The sequence below is a fragment of the Lissotriton vulgaris genome, chromosome 9, assembly GCF_964263255.1.
Source record: "Lissotriton vulgaris chromosome 9, aLisVul1.2, whole genome shotgun sequence".
NCBI lineage: Eukaryota > Metazoa > Chordata > Amphibia > Caudata > Salamandridae > Lissotriton > Lissotriton vulgaris.
In genome coordinates this window covers 1,056,254,845-1,056,278,757 of record NC_141697.1, presented here as the reverse complement: position 1 = coordinate 1,056,278,757, position 23,913 = coordinate 1,056,254,845, and positions in this window count along the sequence as shown.

Genomic DNA, 23,913 nt, shown 5'->3' with positions numbered 1-23,913 from the left:
TGGAGAGACTTGTGTGCGTGGGTGAGGAGCCTGAACGTGATCCTCTTGCTGACGGGGAGCCAGTGCAGGTCCTTCAGGTGGCCAGAGATGTGGCTGCGTCAGGGGATGTTCAGGATGAGTCGGGCGGAGGCGTTCTGGATGCGTTGGAGTCTTTTCTGTAGCTTGGCTGTGGTTCCGGTGTAGAGGGTGTTTCCGTAGTCCAGTCGGCTGGTGACGAGTGCTTGGGTGACCGTCTTCCTGGTTTCGGTCGGGATCCATTGGAAGATCTTGCGGAGCATGCGTAGGGTGTTGAAGCATGATGAGGAGACGGCGTTGACTTGTCTGGTCATTGAGAGGGATGAGTCCAGGATGAAGCCCAGGTTGCGTGCGTGCTCTGTTGGCTTGGGAGTGGCACCCTGGGCGGGGGGCCACCAGGACTCGTCCCAGGTGGAGGGCGATGGTCCCAGGACGAGGACTTCCATCTTGTCTGAGTTCAGGTTCTGGCGGCTGGTCTTCATCCACTCGGCGATGTCTTTCATCCCTTCGTGAAGACTCGTTCTGGCGGTGGCGGGGTCTCTGGTGAGGGAGAGGATCAGTTGGGTGTCGTCGGCATAGGAGATGATGTTGAGGTTGTGCTGGCGTGCGATGGCTGCAAGAGGTCTCATGTAGACATTGAAGAGGGTGGGGCTGAGTGATGATCCTTGCGGTACGCTGCAGATGACTTTGGTTGCCTCAGATCGAAACCGGGGGTGGCGGACTCTCTGTGTTCTTCCGGTGAGGAACGAGATGATCCACTCTAGTGCCTTCTCTTGGATGCCGATGTTACTGAGGCGTTGAACTAGGGTGTGGTGGCAGACAGTGTCGAACGCTGCAGAGAGGTCCAGGAGGATGAGGGACGCTGTTTCTCCGTTGTCGGGCAGGGTTCTGATGTCGTCGGTGGCTGCGATGAGGGCGGTCTCAGTGCTGTGGTTGGCTCGGAAGCCGGACTGCGAGGGGTCGAGGGACCCGTTTGTCTCGAGGAAGGCTGCAAGCTGTCTGTTGACGGTCTTCTCGATGACTTTGGCGGTAAAAGAGAGGAGCGAGATGGGGTGGAAGTTCTTGAGGTCGGTGGGGTCAGCTGTTGGTTTCTTCAGTAGGGCGTTGAGCTCGGCATGCTTCCAGCTCTCCGGGAAGGTGGCGGTGTTGAAGGAGGTGTTGATGACATCCCGGAGTTGGGGTGCAATGATGGAGTCGGCCTTGTTGAAGACGTGGTGGGTGCAGGGGTCGGTTGGAGATCCGGAGTGGATGGTGTTCATCGTGCGGGCTGTGTCTTCGGTGGTCACCGTGGTCCGGGTGCGGAGGGTGGTGGTGGGGGGCGTTGGTTCGACGGTTGGGTGCGTGGATGGTGCGCTGAAGCTGTTGTGGATGTCGGTGATCTTGCGGTGGAAGAACGAGGCGAGAGAGTCGCAGAGATCTTGTGAAGGGGTGATGTCGTTGTTGCCGGTGCTGGGGTTGGAGAACTCCTTGATGATGCTGAAGAGTTCCTTGCTGTCGTGGGCGTTGTTGTCCAGTCGTTCCTTCAGTGATTTCTTCTTGGTGGTGCGGATGAGCTGGTGGTGCTTGCGGGTGGCGTGTTTGAGGGCGGTCATGTTGTCTGTGGTCTGGTCGAGGAGCCAGGCTTTCTCGAGGGTGCAGCAGTTTTTCTTGGAGTCCTTGAGTTCGTCAGTGAACCATGAGGCTTTCTTGCTTCTGGGTCTGCTGGGAGGGTTCTTCAGTAGCGCGAGGTCGTCGGCGCAGGCGGTCAGCCACTTCATGAAGTTGCGTGCTGCTTCGGTGGGGTCCGTTGTGCTGGTGGGTGGGTTCATGGCTGAGGGAGGTGGCGAGCTGCTCGGCGGTGATCTTGCTCTACGTTCTGCGAGGAGCCTGTAATGGTGGGTCATGGTTCTTCTGAAGCTGAAGTGGACGCAACTGTGGTCGGTCCAGTGAAGTCCGGTGGAGTGGCTGAAGGTGATGTGCTTGCTGGATGAGAAGACGGGATCAAGCGTGTGGCCGGCGTAGTCGGTGGGGGTGTTGACCAGTTGCTTGAGTCCGAGGTTGGCGAGGTTGTCCAGCAGGGCGGAGGTGTTGCGGTCCTTGTTGTTCTCCAGATGGAAGTTGAGGTCCCCTAGGAGGATGTAGTCAGCGGAGCGGAGGGCGTGCGGGTTGATGAAGTCCGTGATGTCTTCGCTGAATTGTGTACGTGGTCCCGGGGGTCTGTAGACGAGGGTGTCTCTGAGGGTCGTCTTTGGGTCGGTGTGTATCTGGAAGTGGGGGTGCTCGGTTGCGGCGAAGGTGTCGTTGGAGTCGGTCGTGACGCGGATTGTGTTCTTGTGTACGATGGCGATGCCTCCTCCAATCTGGTTGACGCGGTCTCTCCGGGTGATCTTGTATCCGTCTGGGATGGCGATGGCGATGTCGGGTGCGGAGGAGGCGTTCATCCAGGTTTCTGTGAGGAAGGCGACGTCATGTGAGGTAGTGTCGAGCAGGTTCCAAAGTTCGATGGCGTGTCTGTGGATGGAGCGGGTGTTGAGCAGGATGCACTTGAGGTGATGGTGCTCGGCTTGGTGGCTGTGGTGCAGGTCCGGATGCAGGTGAACTTGCAGGCTTGGCAGGTGAAGGGTCCGTGGGTGCGTCTCGGGTGGCTCGATGGCAGGCTCCTGTTCGGTCGGGTTTGAGTGCGATGAGGGTTGCGGCGTCGTAGGTCCGTCGTGTGGGCTGGCATAGTCGGTGACAGGGGTCCTGGCGCTGGGCGCGGTCTAGGCGCGGATGGGCGCAGACGGGCTTGCCTTTGGCGCGCCTTTGGCACACAATCGGCGCGCCCGCTGCGCGTCAATGCTGCGCGTGGGAGTGGGTGACATAAGTAAGGAGCCGGGAGGGCGGGTCAGCTGTGTGGCGGAGAATGGGCGGCGGGTGGCGGGCCCGCAGGGAGGCAGCGGCGGGAAAGTAACTGCGAACGGCCGGCTCTGCGGTGGCTGGGTCGCTTCTGGAAGGCAGTCGGTGTCAGCGGGAGCAGGAGGGGGCGACCAGGCCTAGGGTAGGCGCAGTGGTCACTCTAGATGGCTGTCCGCGGTCCCCTTAAGTAAGGAGCCGGGAGGGCGGGTCAGCTGCGTGGCAGCGAATGGGCGGCGGGGGGCGGGCCACAGGGAGGCAGCGGCGGGAAAGTAGCTGCGAGCCGCCGGCTCTGCGGTGGCTTGGTCGCTTCTGGAAGGCAGTCGGCATCAGCGGTAGCAGATGGGGGCGACCAGGCCTAGGGTAGGTGCAGTGGTCACTTCAAATGGCTGTCTGCGGTCCCCTTAAGTAAGGAGCCAGGAGGGCGGGTCAGCTGCATGGCGGCGAATGGGCGGCGGGGGCGGGGCCGCAGGGAGGCAGCGGCGGGAAAGTAGCTGCGAGCGGCCGGCTCTGCGGTGGCTGGGTCGCTACTGGAAGGCAGTCGGCGTCAGCGGGAGCAGGAGGGGACGACCAGGCCTAGGGTAGGCGCAGTGGTCACCCACAGAAAAAGGTCCTCGACAGTGTCCGTCTCATGTAGATCTGGTAAGCTTTCCGGATCTACCTGAGACGGACACTGTCGAGGACCTTTTTCTGCGGGACCGGAATTACTCGACTCGTCTTTGGAACAAATTCCTTTGAATTGTTTTTGAATTTGTAACAATTTGTGTACAGAGTGTGCCGGGCTATTATGTGTTTGCACACTGAGGAATGCTAGGTTCTTTGAATCAGCTTCTGAATTAAGGAGGTATAGGGAATTTTGCTTCCAGCCCGTGTCTTGCACCTTTGCTTCTTCAATACTGATAGGGATCTTAAGACTGGTGCAGGCAATTATGCTTTGATTCCTGTTTTCTGTATATACTGCATCACTTTTACGAGGCTTTCCTGCGTGGGAAAGCCTACCTTGCATACATTATTCCTGATAGAGGTATAATGAGATGCAGGGCTTTAGAACGTGATGCATCTCCCTACATGCATCACGTTGTAAATTGGATGCATTGTTAACACTGCTGCTGCGTCACAAAAGTGACGCAACGACGGCACAAAAGTGTTGCGAGGGGCTTGTAAAACTGCCTCAAAATGAGTAGCCTCTGATGTATACGTCGTTTTCATTTTAAACTTTGATTTTGATGAAAAGTATTTGCCTGCCAAAACACATTGAACGTCATCTTTTGTGTAAAAAAAGAGCAGAACCTCATATTATGGTATGATGCCTCCGTCTGAGAATGTGGCCGAGGCAGTGTTTGTCTCATACCATGGAAGTAGGACTTATTGTTTCAGCTTGGTCCCTACTGGGCACCCGTATGCATGCACTGCCAGCCAGTCTGCTAAAAACATCAGTCCGTTCTCGGACTCTGTCAGCAAGCAAAAAAGAAAAAAATCGTCATTTAAATTGAGAATGAAGCTCACTTGTGTGGGTTTAGGGTGTACCTGGCCCAGAGGTTGTGGGGCTAAAACAAAAACAACTTAAATGTAGGTAAGGTTGAGTTAATGAAGCTATTGAGAAATGGGTAGTGTGCAATTAACGCTGTCATTACGTGACAACACAATCAATGCAATGCCGTCAAATATGCAACACATGCCAATGCTCTGGTTTTTAGCTTATACAAAGTGGAAGCTGGCGATTTTGGCTACAGAGTGACACTTCGCAAAACGCACAGATCAGATTCAGGAAGAAATAACATGATAAAGAAAAGGTAGCCCTTTAAATGATTGTCCCGCAGCAAAGCTAGTCTCCTCGGGGAAATGATTTTAAAATAACTGACACACAGTTCCTTGCATCAACTTTAAGGAGATGAGATTATCTGCTTTCTTTCCACTGTGCAAACCTCTTTTAACAAACGTAAGTATCGAAATAAAATTCAAGTGCAGCATATGAGACTAATCCATCATATTAGTTATAATGACATTCTTTAAATCGCTGGGTGGCAAATAGCACTTTTATTTTGAAATCTGAACACATTATTTGTTTGTGTTTCTTATCATATGCTCGTGCATTTAGGTTAGCCACTAACAATTCTCAGATTTAAATAGGCCAGAATTAAACGTCCTGCAATATCTTTAGATTGAGACTATTTGTGTTGAAAACAACTACAGCAGAGGGCCTAGCCAGCGTGGACATAAAACAGTTTTGTTCTTTTACATCCTTAACAGTCCCCTGCAACAGGCATTCGGGACTGTTGCTTTTTTGATGACGTCGCTTAGGGTTTTGAGACCTATTGTGACATCATGCCAATTTAAACACCACTTTTATCTACTTGCAGGAGTAAGGGCAGTCAACTAAAATCTCCTTTCAATTACTCCAAGGACCAGGATCCCAACTGTAATGGACTTGTGGAATGAAAGCACTGTAGTTGGTCGGAGGTGGTCGTAGAAAAGACAATGATGCTATCTAGTTGACAATTCATATCCTCAAATACCTCCACTAATTTCGGATTACATCAATCATTTCAGCATCCTGGAGTCAGTGCTTAATTTGTAAAAGAATAAGTACTTGGGCCCACATTTTTCATAGAAGACCACACAACCGCGGATAAATGTCAGGGTTGCTGAATCCGAAGGCTGTACAGTCTTAATTTCACCTCATACCTCTTTCATCCAGCCACATACTTTCCTTACAACTTTATCTCACATTTCAGGTTCGTTTCAATCCTTGTTTTCTCACTTTGTCACTGTTTTTCATCTTTCTCTTCCGCCTTCTTTTCCACTTTCTCTCTCTAGTTCTGGGTCAAAGTCTTGTAAGATAAGTCCCTGTCCACAGAAAAGAGCACCGGTGGGCCCTGCCTGCAACCACCGGCTCAAATTAATCACTGCCTTCAGCAGCTTTCTTACCAATCTAATGTTTCAATGTCATTGAGCAATCCTTCGTCCTTTAAAAGTGCCTCAGTTCATCTCTACTCTCAGTGCCTATCGTCATCATTAGTGCTCAGCATTTTGATCAGTGTCAGTCAGTTGTCTCAATGGCAATCAGTTATATTGGTGCACACTATTTAAGGGCTCATAAAGTAATTGTCAGTGATGGTCTCCTTTAGGCAATCATCAATGTGCACAAGGCTCAATCAATCAATCAAAACAGCATTTGTAAAGTGCAGCACTGTCAAGCCGAGGGGTATCTGGGCGCTGCTTTTCCATCGAAGAGCAAGGTCTTGAGTCTCTTTCTGAAGTCTGCAAGCGAGGGGGCTGTGCTGAGATGGCAGAAAGGTCGTTTTAGGTCTTTGCAGCAATGTAGGAGAAGCAGCGGGCACCACTGTGGCTGCAACGGATGCAGGGGTGTGCGAGGATGAGTGAAGAGGATCGCAGGTGTTTGGCGGGTTGGTGGAAGTTCTGTCGATGGTTGAGGTAGGCAGGTCCTAGGTCATGGACAGCTTTGAAGGCATGCATGAGGAGCTTGAACTGGCATCTTTTTGTGATGGGGAGCCAGTGGAGATCTCTTAGGTGGAGGTGATGAGGGTTTGTTTCGGGAGGTCCAAGATGAGTCTGTCTGCAGCGCTCTGTATGGTCTGGAGACGTCTGAGGAGCTGGGTGGTGATACTGGCATAGAGGGCATTGCCGTAGACGAGGTGGCTGGTGACAAGGGCCTAAGTGATGATCTATCTGGTGTTGGTTGGGATCCATCTGAATAGTCTGCAGAGCATGTGAAGTTAGGAATCAGGAAGACGCAACTGCATTAACTTGTTTCATGATCAGTTGGCTGTTGAGGATGATACAGAGATTGTGTGAGTGGTCGGTCGGTGTGGGTGTTGGTCTGAGTTCTGCAGGTCACCAGCTGTGGTCCCATGCAGAGGTGTTCTTCCTATAGATCAGTACTTCAGTATTGTCAGAGTTGAGGCAGTTGTTTCTCATCCATTCAGCTACGTTGGTCATGGCGCTGCAGAAGTTGGTTTTGGAGTTGGAAGGGTCTTGAGATCCCCACAGGTGAGTAACCACACTATATAAATTCCTGATTGATTGATTGATTGAAGGGTCTTTGATGAGTGCGAGGATCCGTTGAGTGTCTTCTGCATCAGAGATTATGTTGAGTCTGTGGGATCTGATGATGTCTGGGAGAGGGGTCGCGTAGATGTTGAACAGGGTAGGGCTAAGGGATGATCCGTGTGGTATGCCGTGTATGTGATGAATTTGGGTGGGGAGGTGAAGGGAGGCTGCCGGAGGCTCCTTGTGTGTTCTGTCAGGAAGGAGGCGATCCACTTGAGGGCATCTTGCTGTATTCCTACATTGTGAAGTCTGTTGATGAGTGTGTTGTGGGAGACTGTGTCAAATGCCATGGAGAGGTCGAGGAGAATCATGGCCATGGTTTCTCCATGGCCGAGGAGTGTTCTGATGTCATTTGTGGTGGAAACCAGCTCTGTCTCAGTGCTGTGGTTGGCACAGAATCTGGATTGAGAGGTTTCCAGTGGTGGGTTTGTTCCAAGAATTCGGTGAGCTGCTGGTTGATAGCTTTCTTGAGAACTTTGGCCTGGTAGGCGAGCAGAGAGATTCAATGGTAATTTCTGAGATTGTTGGGGTCAGCGGAGGCTTTCTTTCGGAGGAGCCTGAAATCTGCCTGTTTCCATCTGTACAGGAAGGTTGCTATGGAGATGGGGTGTTGAGGAAGCTGATGAGTTGCGTTCTTATATGGTTCATTGTGAGGTTGTAGAGATGGTGGGGCAGTGGTCGTTGGGTGCCCAGGCGTGGATGGAAGACATGATGGCCGAGGTGATTAGGGAGGTGAGTGGTGACCAGGTAGTGACGGTTTGGCTGGTGTTTGAAGGTTGGTTGAGGTAGGTGGGGTTTAGCGTGGCGAGTTGGAGGTTGAAGTTGTTGAAGATGTTGGCGATCTTGCTGTGGAAGTAGTCTGCAAGAGTGTTGCAGAGTTCTTGGGAGGGGTGGATGGTGTTCTGTTTGGCTAACGGGTGGAGAATTCTTTGACTATTTTGAAGAGTTTCTTTGTGTGGCTGACTGCATTGTCGATGCGGGTGGAGAAGGTTGCTTGCTTGGCTTCTTTGATGTACCATAGGCAGCTGTTGGCAGGGTTCTTGGTGATGCGCCATCGTTTCTCTAGTTGGTGGCAGTTGCGTAAAGTAGAGGGCCAGACTGGGAACCACAACCGGCCCTGGCAAAGTGTTCGTCCGCCCACTTTCCCCACTCGGGGTGGTTGGAGGTGCCGCCTGTTAATAGAGGTGACATTAGAATTAAGGACACAATAAATGCACATTCCCGTTCTTTACCAGAGTCTCGCCCGAGTGCCGCTCGTACACGTCCCTAAGATTTAATCCTGCGCTGGGATGCGTAAAACACTAGCCTGCAGCTGGCCCTGCCTCCAGGGCTGATGGAAGTTGTAGTGCGATCTGATCTGCGTAGTTCGCAGATGGTAAGGGTTCTGTGGATGCTCTCACAAGCACAAGAGCAGGCAAGAAACAGAAGGGGGAACCTCCCGCGATGTGGGAGCAACAAGCTCAGAAAACATAGTCAAGTAATTATGGTTGAAACAAAAAAAATTACATATTGTAACAGGTCTAGAGGAACAACCAATTTCGCTTCCAGACTATAAAAGAGAATCTCTTCTCTGAGCATTTCACCCCTTTCTGTTGGAAGTTGATCAGAACAAATTGGCTGCGGATAAAGGTTAGGCTATTGAGGAATATTTGTGGCCATCAGCCAATAGGGGAGGAAGTGCTTATGTGCATAGAGGATCCAGAGGCTCTGTAAACTGTGTAGACTGGAGTACTTGTTGCAGAATCAATGTTGATAGCCATTCATTCCACTGATTACGCACTTTCCCTTCAGCTTTGATACTAATCCTTGAATTGTTTGTGCACATTAATTTTGGTATTCTTCTATATCTTGAACTGCTTGTGCATATTTTGAACTGCGGAATCAGTTTAAAAGGAAGATGGGTGATTGACTATTATAGGATGAGATAATCCTGTGTCATTCATGTTAGTTACTTTGTCTTCCTTCTTAAGGGCTATACACACACACACACACACACACACATATCGCTCCTACGATCGCCCTCAAATCCTTTTGAAATGAAACAAAGCAGACACCCATGCAAGTAATCGTTGTTTCGCCTTCCACCTTAACATGTTTTGGCTGTAAATGTGTCCTTTGTCACATGACATGCACACGCTCTTTTTTACATATTTACTTTTTGTGAACAGCGAAGCAAGACTTCATTTGTTAATATTACAACAGCATTTAAAATTACCATTGTCATTTTCTTTCACATTTAATTCAAACTTAATGAATATTCTCTATACATATAGCACTTTGTTTTTAGTGAACATTACCCTTTGTTTCTAAATTCACAGGCAATCAATCTGCAATATTACACATAGCCTGATGTTACTTGTTATAGACAAGTGCCCCAATGGTATCTGATCTCAAATGTCTACTAAACGGGGATGTTGTTACTTATAGTAGTTATTCTAATAATTCATTTTCGTGCTGAATACACATTATTTCTTTTTGATCACTATTATCACTCCCTTACATATAAATGAAATTTCCCGATCATATTCCTGTTGCAGTTCGAACTAACTCATGATCACTGTGGAGAAATAAAATCACATCTGAGTTACCTTTTCACTATTTATACATTTATATCTACTGGCAAGTTCCTGAGTGGTCTTCCCCTCTTCTCTTCATGTCCTTCAACACTATCTATTATTATTCAGATATTGTTATTCTACCTGCCTGTCTACAATCTTATTTACTGTATTTTTTCATTGAAAATCATGTATCTATCACAACCTAAAACAGGGGAAAGGAAAGAAAAAGAAAGACAAGAAAATGGGGACAAAAAAAGAAAGAAGTTGACTTGTCAAAAAGGATGAGGTAGAAAAGTTATATTATCTTATACGTCACCCATAACTAACCCATTCCTAATCTCTTCATTTTTAGAGACTTGAATGTAGTTTCACATCGTAAATTCAAACTGTTTGATATTTTGTAATCCAAATTGATGATATACCTCATCTCCAGTCTCTCAACAGTTTAGTACAGTCGCCCCCTCTTCTACTTGCAGGTACAGAATCAATGACAAAATACTTGATTTGTTTCGGGTCTTTCAGATTAAACATTTCACAGTGGCGTGCCATCGTATATGTATGGTTACTATTTGTGAGTGCCCTCACGTGCTGTAGCATTCTTTTGTGGACTGGTAATGTAGTGCCTCCCACGTACCTTAAGTTACAAGTGCACGTTTAACAAGTACACTGCAAATTCTGTTTTGCAGTTATATGCTCCCTAAAGTTTTATTGCTTTTGTATTAAAAAGTGTCAAATATGTCATGGTAATTTGGCCTATACTGCAGACCCCACAGCGTGAACATTTTCTAAAACCCGGTTGGGATCGTAACCAACTTTGCTCATGTCGTGTCTCTACTACTTAGCATAACTGCATCCTTCATTGATGGAACCCTCCTCTATGTAATTAAGGGACATTTTGGCATCAATTTGCCTATTACTGGATCTGATCTGACCACATGCCAGTTTTTCTCATTAGTGCTTCTAGTTCTTTTTTCTGACTTTTGAAATGGGTTATAAATCTAATTTCTGCCTGCACTTTCTTCGTTTTCATTGTATTTGTTTTGGAGAAAAAAATTATTTGCCTCATCCTTCTATTGGCCGCCATCGTGCTGCCTTCACAATTGTAGAACAATATCCCCCTTGTTCAACCCAACTCAACATTACATCTTGACATTTTCTCAAGTCATGATCCATGCTACAATTTCTTCTAGCACGTGTCATTTCACGGTATGGTATACCCATCTTCGTGTGAGTAGGATGAAAACTGGAGGCATGAAGTGTTCTGTTTCCTGCAGTGTCTTTCCTATGCAATCTCGTTTACAATTTCCCTTCATGCACATATACCTCAATGTCAAGAAATATTTCCATAGATGTGCTTATATTGTATGTAAAAATTAAATTCAAATCATTGATGGTTAGATTTCTTACAAATTGCTTCACCGAGTCAAAAGACCCTTTCCACAACACAATATAATCAGCTATAAATCTGATCCAAATTATGTGTTCTGCCCATGTTTCTTCATGCTCCTTGTGGAGCTCCTGTTCCTCCCACCAGCCCACATGCAAACATGCATAACTGGGTGTGAAACAGGTGCCCATTGCCATTCCATGCTTTTGGTTGGTACAATTCTCCTCCAAACATGAAGAAAGTACCCTTTAAACATCTCTTAGCCATGGTCAATAACATCTAAGTGTGATTATGAAGGGTAACTGGTCTGCTTTGAAGAAAATGATACATAGTTCTCAACCCATCTATGTGTGAAATACTAGTGTACAACGCTGTAACATCCATAGCAATTAGCACATAATCACTTTCCATAGGAATATAATATATCAGCCTCAGAAAGTCCCCACTGTCGTTTGCATATGATGAGTAATTTTTCACATATTGTTGGAGAAAGAATCAATATATTTAGATGTGTTCTCCATCATGCTTCCATTGCCTTTATTATTGGATGCCCGGGTGAGGTAAGTGTGTTCTTATGAATTTTAGGGATTAAATACAAAAAGAAGATCCTAGGGTTGTCATTTCACAGGAACTGATATTCATCTTATGATATAAGGCCATCATTCATCATTCATTGTACTTTCAAGCTCCTGCTTATACTGTAACTGGGCTTTAACCTGTACGTTCTGTTTATACTTCATGTAGCAATCACTCTGGCTTAGTTGTTTCAGAGCTTCTTGCATATACATATTCATTGGCCACAGAACAATGTTACCTCCTTTATCGGAGATTCTTACTACAATATGCTTGTTTTTTCATAATTTGCTACTAAAATCTCATATTTCAACATAGCAGCAATCGTTTTCCCATTTCTTGAATTTACTTCCTTGCGTAGCTTCTTTATTCCTTCCGTTATTAAATCATGGAAGCTGTTGATTGAGTCTCTTGTGTTAGTTGGCATGGTTCTTGAGTGTGGTCGAAAGGGAGTAGATGCTGCCCTGATACCTCCATATCATGTTCCTGTATGAGGTCAAGTTTTGACAACTGGATATTGGATTGTTCATTTTCACTTTGCAGTTGTCTCAAAGTTCTCAGTAGCGACAAATCTGCAATGGTTGTGATGGCTGCTGTAGCCCCCAGCACTTCTCTTTCAATACTAGGTCTATTGCTCGGTTTGCTATTAAGTGTTTGCACTTTTCACAGCTTTAATTTCCTCACAGATTTAAAGGCATCAATCCTTGCCTGTACATAATCTAATGGACGCTCTGGACAAAAAGACAGTCCCAATAATAAAAGTTGTTCTTCTGCTTTTGCTAGAACAAGATCCGTAAGATTAACAATTGAACTTCCTTTATTGCTGTCATTTCCATTTATTATGGCCTCCATGATTTCTTGTTGTTTCTGTTTTGTTTCCCTGAGTAATTTTCACTGTTTTCTCCTCCTGTCTCTACTTCTTTCAGCTATTGAGGCCTTGCGTTCCTCAGTTTCAAAGTTTGCCGCTGATCTCATCACAAAAAATCCAGCTCATTTTCATTTGATCCCTTTACTTGACCGGGCTCATTATTGTCAGTTTCAAATTCTGAACTCATTTCAGTTTCTGTGTCACCTTGACGGCTTTGCTGTTGTTTTCTATCACATTCTACTTGTCATTGCCTTCAAAAGCGTTCAAATCTTCTGGCAGATGTAAATATTTGACTACGCTCCTAGTTAATTTTGTCCCAGGTAAACTTTGGCACCTTTCTTTGTTTTATGGATTATTCATGTTTTTTTTAGGTATACTTCCATCTAAGCCCGATGTTTTACAGTAACATCCTACTGTTGCTGAGTGCCAAAATCTGCTTCCAGTTACTCTATTTGCTGCAATATGCGCTGCCTGTCCTTGTCCACATATTTTATTAAAATTTGCACCAGTTTTGCAGATGCTTTCAAATAACTGGCCACCTATTCCATAAACTTCTCTAGGTCTGGATTTTCAAATCTGTGGCAACCAATATTCTCAGGCCTCTGGGGATCGTCTCCATCTACAGGTATTTAATTCGGGATTTTACTACCCACCACTTGTTAAGTTCATTGCTCTGCAATTTCTCCAACATTTTTAATTTGTAACATACATCAGTCTCTTGGCTAAAAACTAAGGGGCATATTATCAAGGGGGTTTATCTCCGCTTTTTTGGCTTTAAAAGCCAAGAAAGCGGAGATAAAATTATCTCCCTATTACCTAGCTGCTGCTAACACCAGTTAGCGACAGCTAGTAGGAGATAGCGACCATCTTGAGCCCCACTTTGCATGTCAGTGATATTTATCACTAATGACATGCAAAGTGGGCGTGCCAAGATGTTAGAGACTGAAAACAGTCGCTAACATCGCTATCTCCTATTACCAACTTTTGGAGATATTCGCGCTAAGCGGGAATATCTCCAAAAGCTAACACCTGCCCTGAGCAGTTCTTAGCCATGTTATCCAATGGGAGGTGGATAACATGGCTAAGAGCATTAGCTCGGTAATGCATGAATATCGCTGACTTTTCAGCGATATTCATGCTTTGCGGCGATTTTTACCGCATTTGCGTTAAACCTTGGTAATACCAAGGTTTATTTGCAGTAAAAATCGCCGCAGCGCTGCGGTAAATGTTTGTCTCTAACCAAGCAATAGCGATAATTATCGCTATTGCTTGGTAATATGCCCCTTTATTGCCAGGTATTTTGCGACCTGCACTTGTCAGACTTTCTTCACTGAAAATCTGCCTCGCAGCCTCTTCTCTCTCATGTAGCATTTTTTGCAGACATCTTGGCACCTCTGTTATTAACTTAGACTGTCAGTCTTTTTTTTTTGTGTCCTCATTTTCGCCCTTGGTATATCGCATAGAAGCACTAGGAGAGAGGAATATACTGTTGCAGGTAAACTGGAAGTGCCGTCAGCCAACTAAGTCGGTGTTGACACATAGTATTATCACACCCCTCCGAGAAGCGCCACAGTATGATGACTATAGAAGGGCGATGTTGCTGCAGTTCAATAGTGGAGAAGTGTGGCTCACTGGTTAGAGGAGGCAGACCTGGAAGCAGAGGTCAGCCCAGGACCAGGGTTCAATTCCCGGCTCTGCGGGGTCTTGAGTCCTAAAAAATGTCCATGGACTCGACAATTCTCGCTCCGGTGCCTACTCGATTCACGGGTTCACACTCTGCGACTCTGGGCAATAGCTTGCTTAATCTCCACAACGGCCCCTCGCGGCGGGACGCCTGGCTTTCACCTTGCGGATACCCTGCTGGGGTTATCTCACAGGGGAATACCAGGACGGGTTCCCTAAGCAAGCGCTTAGAAACCGCTCTGTGATTTGCGCTATATAAATTCCTGTACATTTACATTTACATTTACCCATTGCGAGGGGGGGGGGCATGGTATTGGGTATGTCGAGGAAAGGAGCGGACCAAGCAGCTTAATCATAGGACAGTGGATGGGGGTGGGAACCCACGGTCAAATACCAACTAACCCCAATTCAAAAGGAGCCAAAAGTTGCGTTTATCAGGATTGCAAGATCTTGCTAGGTCGATTTTGGAGGTTTGCAGGACTAAGATACGCCAGTCTAACAGTATAGGAGGTACTGGGTCTTTCCATTTCCTACAGATTTCTCTTCTGGCCAACAATACACAATAAAAAAGAAGGTTTTTGGAGGGGCCTCGAACCTCTGATGATGTTCCAAAAATTACAAGCATTGCATTGATTGAGATCTGAAAGCCCAGAGATGTGGTCAACAGTGTACTAATTGAATCCCAATAGGGGAGCAGCAATGGACATTCGAAAAACATATGTATGTCGGGGGCTGCTACCAACCCACACTTGGGACATGCCATAGGAGAGTCTGTTGAGAATTTCGATAGCCGCTGTGGAGAATAGTACGCCCTATGTAGGGTAAAAAGATGGTTCCTGCGGAGCCAAGCCGGCTTCACAATGTCCCACATGATTTTAAAGGAGGAATACCACATATTCTCGAGGTCATGACCAATAAAAGAAGAGATCCACAACGTCTCTGGTAGTATGAAATCGCCGTCGACCTCTTCTAGTAATAAATTATACCAACTGAAATCTCCTTACTCACAGGAGGTTTGTCCAGCATCAAGGCCATAAGCTACTATCTCCTCCCAGTTGGTATCTACCCCTAACGGAACTCTGTGAGTGGGCCCAACTCGCAATCTGTAGGTATTTAAATCTAGAGAGACCCGGCCCTATTCTAACTAACAAAGAGTCCCAGGGGAGCAAAGAGCCTTCTATAAATAGGTCCCCCCAGACCTCCAGACCAGCCTCTCTCAACAGTGTTGCAAGGCTATCAAGAAGCCATCCCGGACATCCCGGGGAATCCCACAGTGGCGACCTTCCTGCAAAATAACCCACTTTTATGGCACCTCTAAGTTTAACCCACTGTCAGTCTTTGTACATTCCTTCCGACAGTACTCCTGCAATCTTACCCATACATAATATCTCACCTGATGTCTTGAGATGTCCGGGGGAGCCCTCCGGCTCACCATGTTGTCACCGTTAATTTGCCTTCTGCCATAACATTTTTTGGACATACATCAGCATTGGTCCCATGACATGCATGCGTCATGTCGTTCTTAATATGTATTAACTTTTCATGAACAGCGAAGCAAGACTTCATATGTTGATATTGCAACAGTGCTAAAAATTACCAGTGTCATTTTCTTTCACAATTCATTCAAACTTAATGAATATTTTCTATCCATATAGCACTTTCATTTCAGTGAACATTACCCTTTCTTTCTAAAATTATAGGCAATCAATCTGCAATATTCCATATAAGCCAATGTTAATTGTATAGGCAAGTACCCCAACGGTATCTGATCTGAAATATCTACACAACGGGGGATGTTGTTGTTACTTATAATAGTTATTCTAAAAAATTAATTTTCATCCTGAATACTCAGTATTATTTTTTAATCACCATTATCACCCCTTACATAGAACTGAACTTTCATGATCATACTCCTGTTGCATTTCTAACTAACTCATGATTATTGTGGAGAAATATTGTTATTCTATTCCATTTATATTTAGTACCTACTGGAGAAAGTTATGTTTCTACAAAAGCGTTTTTTGACTGCCCTACACCTTTGGTGCAGTTAGGCGAATCTTCCCAAAATTTTCCAAAACAGAAAGTGAGATTTGCAGAGCCCTGATTGGCTGGCAACACTTCAATCAGGTAACATTGGCATCCATCTTAGGACTCAAGAAAAGGGGGAAGGTAGGAATACCCTAACCCCCTAGCCTTGGCCCTGGGGTCCCAGAGGAAGCACAGCAGATCAAAAAAGCATATTTTTTTAAATCACGATAAAATTCGCAAATGTCTCCTGCACTTGTTAGGGCGAGCCTAGCGGCAGCGCACGTGCGCTGCTCGCTCTGCGAGGCATGCAGTAGTCGAGTATGCTGTGGAAGCCTTGCCTACTCTCCTTCCATATGTTTCATTGGCTGGTGCCATTGTCCTTTGGTAAATACTAGCTTCTGATTGATAATGAGGCTTGTTAATCCCTCCTTGTTACTGCCTGTCCCCATTCGTTGCCTCCCATGAGGACTGGATCTTTTACTTGTGGCGATACACGGTCTCCTTCATCAGTCCGTAAGCATTCTTTTTTTTTTATTTGCAGTGCGGTCCGCTTTCACTTTGGCAGCTGCACCTGTCTATTTAATTAATTTGCTGTGAATTAATTTGCCACGTGGGCCGAAAGGGAGCATTTCTACTCACTAATCGCTTATCCCATTCTATATGGGGGGTGCATGTTTTTGCGGTATGCCACTGCAGGCAGCCTATGCACAGAGCACATTGAGTAGTACTTGAGAGCCAAACATCCCATGCACAGGAATGCATACACATGAGACATATGCGCTGGTGCGGCCCAGAAGGCAGAAATGCACACCATATACTGGGCCCCCAGACAGAACTAACAACCCTGGCACAGTTGTGCATACACTCTGTGCGCATTGCACACACAGCATTCAGAGGCTCACCTTGCACGGGGGCACTCAGGAGACATGTTGCGACCTTTCCTGAGGAGAGACTGACAGCTGATACAGAGACACACACACGACACAAAGGCTCCTTTTGACATAGGCATTCGGGAGAGTAACATCTGTTGGACCAAGGGTATAACTAACAAGAGCCAAGCAGGTGCAGTGGCACCGGGTGCTGTGTTTGCGAGGGTCCCAGGATGTATATTCCTTAGGCGATATCATAGGGGACAGTCAACAGGACAACCAAATAGTGGGAGTAAGAGAGACGAGAATAGATAGGGCTGCAGGCACTACTTTCAAACCAAAGTTAGTATTCTTCACCACACTGCCCCATGATCCAATAGACACCTTCCATGAAGTAGTAACCAAGGAATTGATTAAACTCAAACATAAACAGACTAGAGCAAGAGTAAGGAATACTAACCTCTCCAAAGAGCAAATGGATTTTATCTTTTCATTAGCCGATGACAAAAATATCATCTTGAGGCCCTCAGACAAAGGGGGTAACATTGTCTTGTGGGGTAGAGATTTGTATATCACAGAAGCACTTAAACAACTAGAGGGGAGTGCCTTCTATTGCAAATCCAACTCTGGAGAATACAATATAAGTATTACTGAAACTTGGGACAAACTACTCGAATGGAGAAATGAGGGACTTCTTTCTTGGCAAGAATTCTGTTTCCTCAAAAAAGATTATCCTAAGATGCCCTTTTTCTACCTTCTTCCGAAGGTCCATAAAAATCCTAGAGAACCACCTGGGAGACCTATTATTTCCTCCATAGGAAGCATCAATGAGAACCTGTCGGTGTACATTGATCACTTCCTGAGGGAATATGTATGCCTCCGCCCTTCTTACACTAGAGACACAACAGATTTTCTCAATAAGATCGAGAACATTCAATGGATGGAAGGAGAATTGCTCATCACAATGGATGTAAATGCTCTTTACACCATAATTGATCACGTTCAGGGTATGGAGGCCTGCTATCATTTTCTCAAGCAGAGAGAAATAGGCTTCAGTGACCATACGGGTATGCTTGTAGACATGATGAAATTGTGCCTTAGGAATAACATCTTCATGTTTGATGGGTCTCTCTTTAAACAAACCCGGGGAGCACCCATGGGGTCAGCCTTTTCTCCCAGTTTTGCTCATTTATTCTTGGGCAAATGGGAGGAAGAAATCAGGAGAGAGGCTAACCTGATGGCGGATTTCACTAAAGTTCAAACTTGGATCAGGTATATTGATGATCTTTTTGTTATTTGGCGAGGAACGGAAGAGGAAGCAGTGAAATTCATTGACAAATTGAACTCAAACAGCTACAATATAAATCTGTCATATAACATCAGCAATAACTGTGTTGAATTTCTTGACACAGTTATAGAAGTAGCTAATGGTCAACTCATTCCCAAACTTCACAGGAAGGAAACTTCAGGGAACAGCTTACTTCATGCCCTCAGCGTTCACCCTGATCCATTAAAATGGAGTATACCTTACGGGGAGCTCCTGAGGGCAAGAAAAAACTGCAGTAGCACAGAGGGTTTCCACACTGAACAAGAGATCATGCTTACCAGATTCAGAGAACGGGGATATCCTGAATGGGTCCTAACCAAAGCTGTCAAAAAGGTTTAAGAAATAGAGAGATCTGAAACCCTCACACCCAAATCCAGACATGACCCTGCCACAGTTAACACGAGGTTCATCACTACCTTTCATCAAGAATCCAGTAAAGTCCAGAAAATCACAGTGGACAACTGGAAAGTTTTGCAAGCAGACAACATCATATGCCCACAAATAGCAGAAAGACCACAGATCACATACAAAAGGGGTAGGAACCTGAGGGATATTTTGGTTAAAGGGGATATCACCGAGACCAAGAAACAACACATTTAGGGGCTTAAGGGCTTCTATCCCTGTGGACACTGCAGGGCATGCAGAGCTAGTTTCATGGTCAAAGACATTGTAATCCCAGGTACTCAGGAACGTAGAAAAATCAAACAATTCTTGACATGCAACACTAACTATGTGATGTACGTTCTAGAATTCCCTTGCAAAACCAGGTATGTTGGAAGCACCACCTGCATGGCCAAAAAACGGGTGCAAGATCATCTTAGAGCTATAACCAATATAGATGCCAAATACCCCATTGCCAGACACTTCCAGGAGTTCCACCAATCTAACAACTCTCTACTGAGATTCTGTGCAGTGGAACAAGTTAATATAGGAAGACGGGGGGCAACAGGGAATTGGCTCTAAGGAAGAGGGAATCCAGATGGATAATGGAGCTAGAGACCAGATTCCCGGGAGGCCACAACCTGGACGAAGAGCTGGAAACTCATCTCCATACAGAATAATGTTGCATGAGGAATATTTGTGTCTCTTTCTGTGGAGTGTTCACTATACAGTTCCATGATTCTTTCCATAGTGAAAAGTTGCTTAATAATCTTGCATAGCTTAATTTTGTACAGATATACTTCCAGTATATGTTTTAACTAATTTTAATTGTTTTTTGTTATATGTTTCTTTCAGGAGATAAGGATGGGGGACGGCACATTTTTTTAACACTTCACCACGGCCCCACCTTTCTCCATTTGGATGGAAGATCTCACTTCGCTCACATTAAGATAAGACTTTCACTTTTGGGCACTGCCTCCCTCTATTTCATACTGCAATTGGATACACAGTATTCCATTGTAGTCATGGTTTACCGCACCTTGCACGGCTTAGGATGTAATCTCCTTTACAATGGGAGTTAATCCTTTACTTCTACAATGAACACTTTTTGTTTGTGTGTTAAATCACACACCTGCAACTCCATTTTGCACTAGACCGAGTGTATTGGTTAATCCTGTTATGAGATGCAAAAAAAGGGTTAGGGTTACGCACTCCGCAGTTGTCGAATGTGTTACAAGTTGTGGTGTGCTCCTGAGATATCACCCCCCAACAGGGTGTGGTAATCAAAAAACAGTCTGCGACACTTGAGATATGTGTTGTCTCTCTGGGCACAACCAATTAGACGTAGAAATGTTCTGAAGAATTGTAATCAAACTTCAAGAAATGGTAGTTTCCATCATTGTTTATTCCATGTTATATCCACAGGAAATAATTCAAGTATTTAGCCAATTGTTAGTTTGACATCCTTAAACTTCCCATATGTACACAGGAATCATTGAGGATTCACCCAATGCATTTCGGACTAATATATAGTCCTTCATCAGGGGTAGTCTGAAAATAATGTAAACAAAAAATATATGAACGATCATTGCAAGTGTCAAGTTGCACAAACACGTTAAAATCAAATATCTGATAATAACTAGCACACTGTATAGTAATAACAAGTTCAGCCAATATAACGTGTCAAATGGAATGAGAAATACATAAAGTTCCAAAGTGGGCAGTGTAAAGCAGAATAAAGAAACGCCACAACATGGTATAAAAGTAGTTAAAAAACAATTAACATAAACCGGCAAGCAGAGTGTGCCATGAGTATACCATATTAGCCCGGGATGTTTCGAAACAAGTGTTACCAAGTGAGAAACAGAATACTAATACAAGAGGTGAGAGTAAGTTTAAACAAATGTGGCAGCCGCTGGGAGAAAGTTTCTAAACAAGTAGTGAAACAAACTGACAAATGTATCTAAGTGCGAACGTGGCGCACAAAGTAGCAAAACGTAGTTAAAAAAAAAAATATTGTGAATCACGAACGGAATGCACCGTACAACAAGGTGTGATTGGTTAGATGAAAGTGCTGACGGATAACGAACAGAACTTACTTTTAGGACCAAGATAAACAGCATATCAACTCCGTTCAGCCATTGTTGCACCAATGTGTTTGTTAGTGTTGAAGAAATAGAAAAAGTTCGAAACATGGTGACAAAATGTTAACATAGAAAAGGGACAAAGTTAGTAGCGGCCATCTTGTAATGGTGTGTGGTGAAGAACCAAAGGTTATAAACGAATAAAAGTAAAGGAGTGTGTAAGGACACAGCAAAAATCGAAACAATTATAGTGAAATCTATTGGGTAAGATACATGTGACAAATATAAGTGATATAAGTACGTTGCTTCATAAATAGCACAGAAATTCCATCCGATCATTAAGACCCCATGGTTTGGAGGGTTTAAAAAATTTTATCCAATGATTTTCTCTTTGCAAGAGAAAGTTGTTATTGTCTTTGTCATCGCGCTTAGCAACTACTTCTACAGCAGCAAACCGTAGTTGACTGATATTGTGTCTAAGTTCTTTGAAATTTCCAGTCCTGATGTTACTTTTGTGCTCATTGATTCTTGTTTTCAGTTTTCGTGAGGTTTTCCCCGTGTAGATCAATCCACAGGGACATTTCATTATGTACACCTTGTTCTCAGTATCACATGTGGCATTGAGTTTGACGTTGATATCGGTGCCTTTCATCGGATGTTTCATGACTGACCCTTTAATAAGATTGTTTCAGTTCTTGCTGTTAAGACAAGTTTGGTTGCCTTTGTAAGAGGTTGAAGTTGCTTGTTTGGGTTTGGTGATGATTTCTTTTAGGTTGTGACCTCTTTGGTATGCGAATAACAGTGGACCTTGAAAAATATGTCTAAAATCAGGTTCAGTGTCTATTATTGGCCAATGTTTAAGAATGGATGCCTTGTATGCTCTGGAATTGACTGAATATTTAGATACGACCACATGTATTTTGGTGGCGTCCTTGTTTTTTAATATCAATGTCTCTTGACGACTCAATTTATCACAACGATCTTTTGCATTTTTGAGGATGGTTTGCGGATAGCCTCTTTGTTCAAATCGTCTGATCATGGTGGTAGCCTGTTGTTCGTATTTAGTGGTCTCAGATTCAATCCGTTTTACTCGGAGCAGTTGAGAAAATGGTAAGTGATTTTTCAGAGCTGTTTGGTGGAAGGATTTATAATGTAGTGTATTGTTCTTGTCGGTAGATTTCCTGTACAGGTCAGTTTCAAGATGATCTTTGGCTCGGGTGATTTTGACATCAAGAAAGGTGATTGATTCTTGGTTAAACTCATGAGTGAATTGGATACGATCATTGATGTTATTCAGTTGTAGTAGTGCATTGTTTAGGGATTCACGATCTCCTTGCCACAAGACAAAGATGTCGTCAATGTACCTTAGGAAAATCCTGGCATGTGTCTTCCAGGGATGAACGTTCAGTATATTATTTTCTTCGAAATACATCATGAATGCATTAGCATAGACCAGCGCAGTTGCCCATAGAAGTACCGGACAACTGCACAAAATGCTGGCCCTCCCATTGAAAGTAGCTCTGATAAAGCGTGAAATGCATCAATTGCATTATGAAGATTTGAAAGTCAGTGTCCAAGTCAGAATGTAATAACATGTTCTCAATAGCTTCCATGCCCAAGTCATGCTGTATGCTGGTGTAAAGTGATTTTACATCAATGGAACATAGCCAGATAGAATCATCTTCTTCAAAGGATATGTTGCTGATATGATGCAAGAAATCTCTGGTGTCCTTGACATACGTGCGTGACTGTTGAATAAAAGGTTGAAGATATTTATCTATCAGTTTTCCTATGGGTTCGTGAATGCTTCCGCGAGTTGAGACAATCGGCCTGAATGGAGGTTGTGACATGCTCTTATGAATCTTAGGCAGCATGTACATGCTAGGAGTTCTAGGATTCTTGGGAGTCAAAAACTTCAGGGTCTTCTGATTGATGATGCCATTCTCAAGTGCAGCTGACAAAATGTTGAGTAGAACTTCCGTAAATTCTTTAGTAGGATTGTATTGAATGGGTTGATATGTATTGTCATCAGAAAGGTGTGCATTAACTTGATCTCGGTAAAAGTCAGTGTCCATCAGGACCAGAGCCCCTCCTTTATCTGCGGATTGATAGGTAATCCCAGCATTCTTAGCTAGGTTGTTCAATGTCGCGAATTCTTTGTTCATCATGTTAGTGTGTTTTGAATTACGTTGGTAATTGAAACCTGCAATATCATTCCTTACAAGGTTTTCAAAAATATCAAATGACTTGTGACTGATTGGTTCAATAAAGGTACTCTTATTGCGTAGACCTTTGAGTTGGTCAGCTTGTTCACTTTCTGTTGGGGGAATGATGTTTTCAAAATAGTGCCTGAGATGTAGGTTGCGCATAAACTTAAATAAACTTATTTCCAATTCAAGTTCGTTGGTATGGCTGGTAAGAACAAACGAGGTGCCTTTTTTTAAAACTGATGTTTTTTGTTCTGTGAGTACGTGTGAAGAGATACTGATTACTAGGTTCATTTCTTCTTTAGTTCCTTTGCTTTCTTCTTCTCTGTAGCACTCCTGGTGTCTCGTTCCGTTTCCTTTTCTTTTTCCTTGTCTTTTCCTTTGGCTCCTCCGGGGTCGTCTCTTTCTCCTGAACCTTCTTCTAAAAAAGGAACCGCAGCGGAAATGGAAGTACTAGATGTTGTCTCTCTGCTCGTTGAAGGTTGTTGGGAACCAGTTCTATTGGTGTTGATCCGTGTATTATCCTCAGAGAAAGATCTGTCAGTATTTGTTTTGTACGGTTCGTTTTGACGGCGTTTTGTGTAAACCTCAGCCCAGGAGTATACCTCCCCTAATTTGTAATCAATAGTGTCCCTTCGATATTTGCGTATCTTATGCTCATTTATTTCACGTGTGTGTTTATCCAATTGTGCAGTGATGTCTTCTAGAATCTTGGATAACTCATCCTTGGTTAACATGTCAGACAGATCCTTTTTACATTGTTCAATGTCCTTATTTAGATCCTCTAGAGCTCTCAACAGTTCGTCTACAATTAGAAGTATGAGGTCTAACAAGCATTTATTTAAGATGGCGTACCATCTATCCACAAATTTGGAGCTGTTCTTGCAAAGTAGCGGCTTCAGCGGGATTCGGAGACCCCTCGGAATTCGTTGCACTCGATGGTAGCGTATTAAAGTACTGGCATGAAGCCTTTGGCTGATTTCTTTTTTTG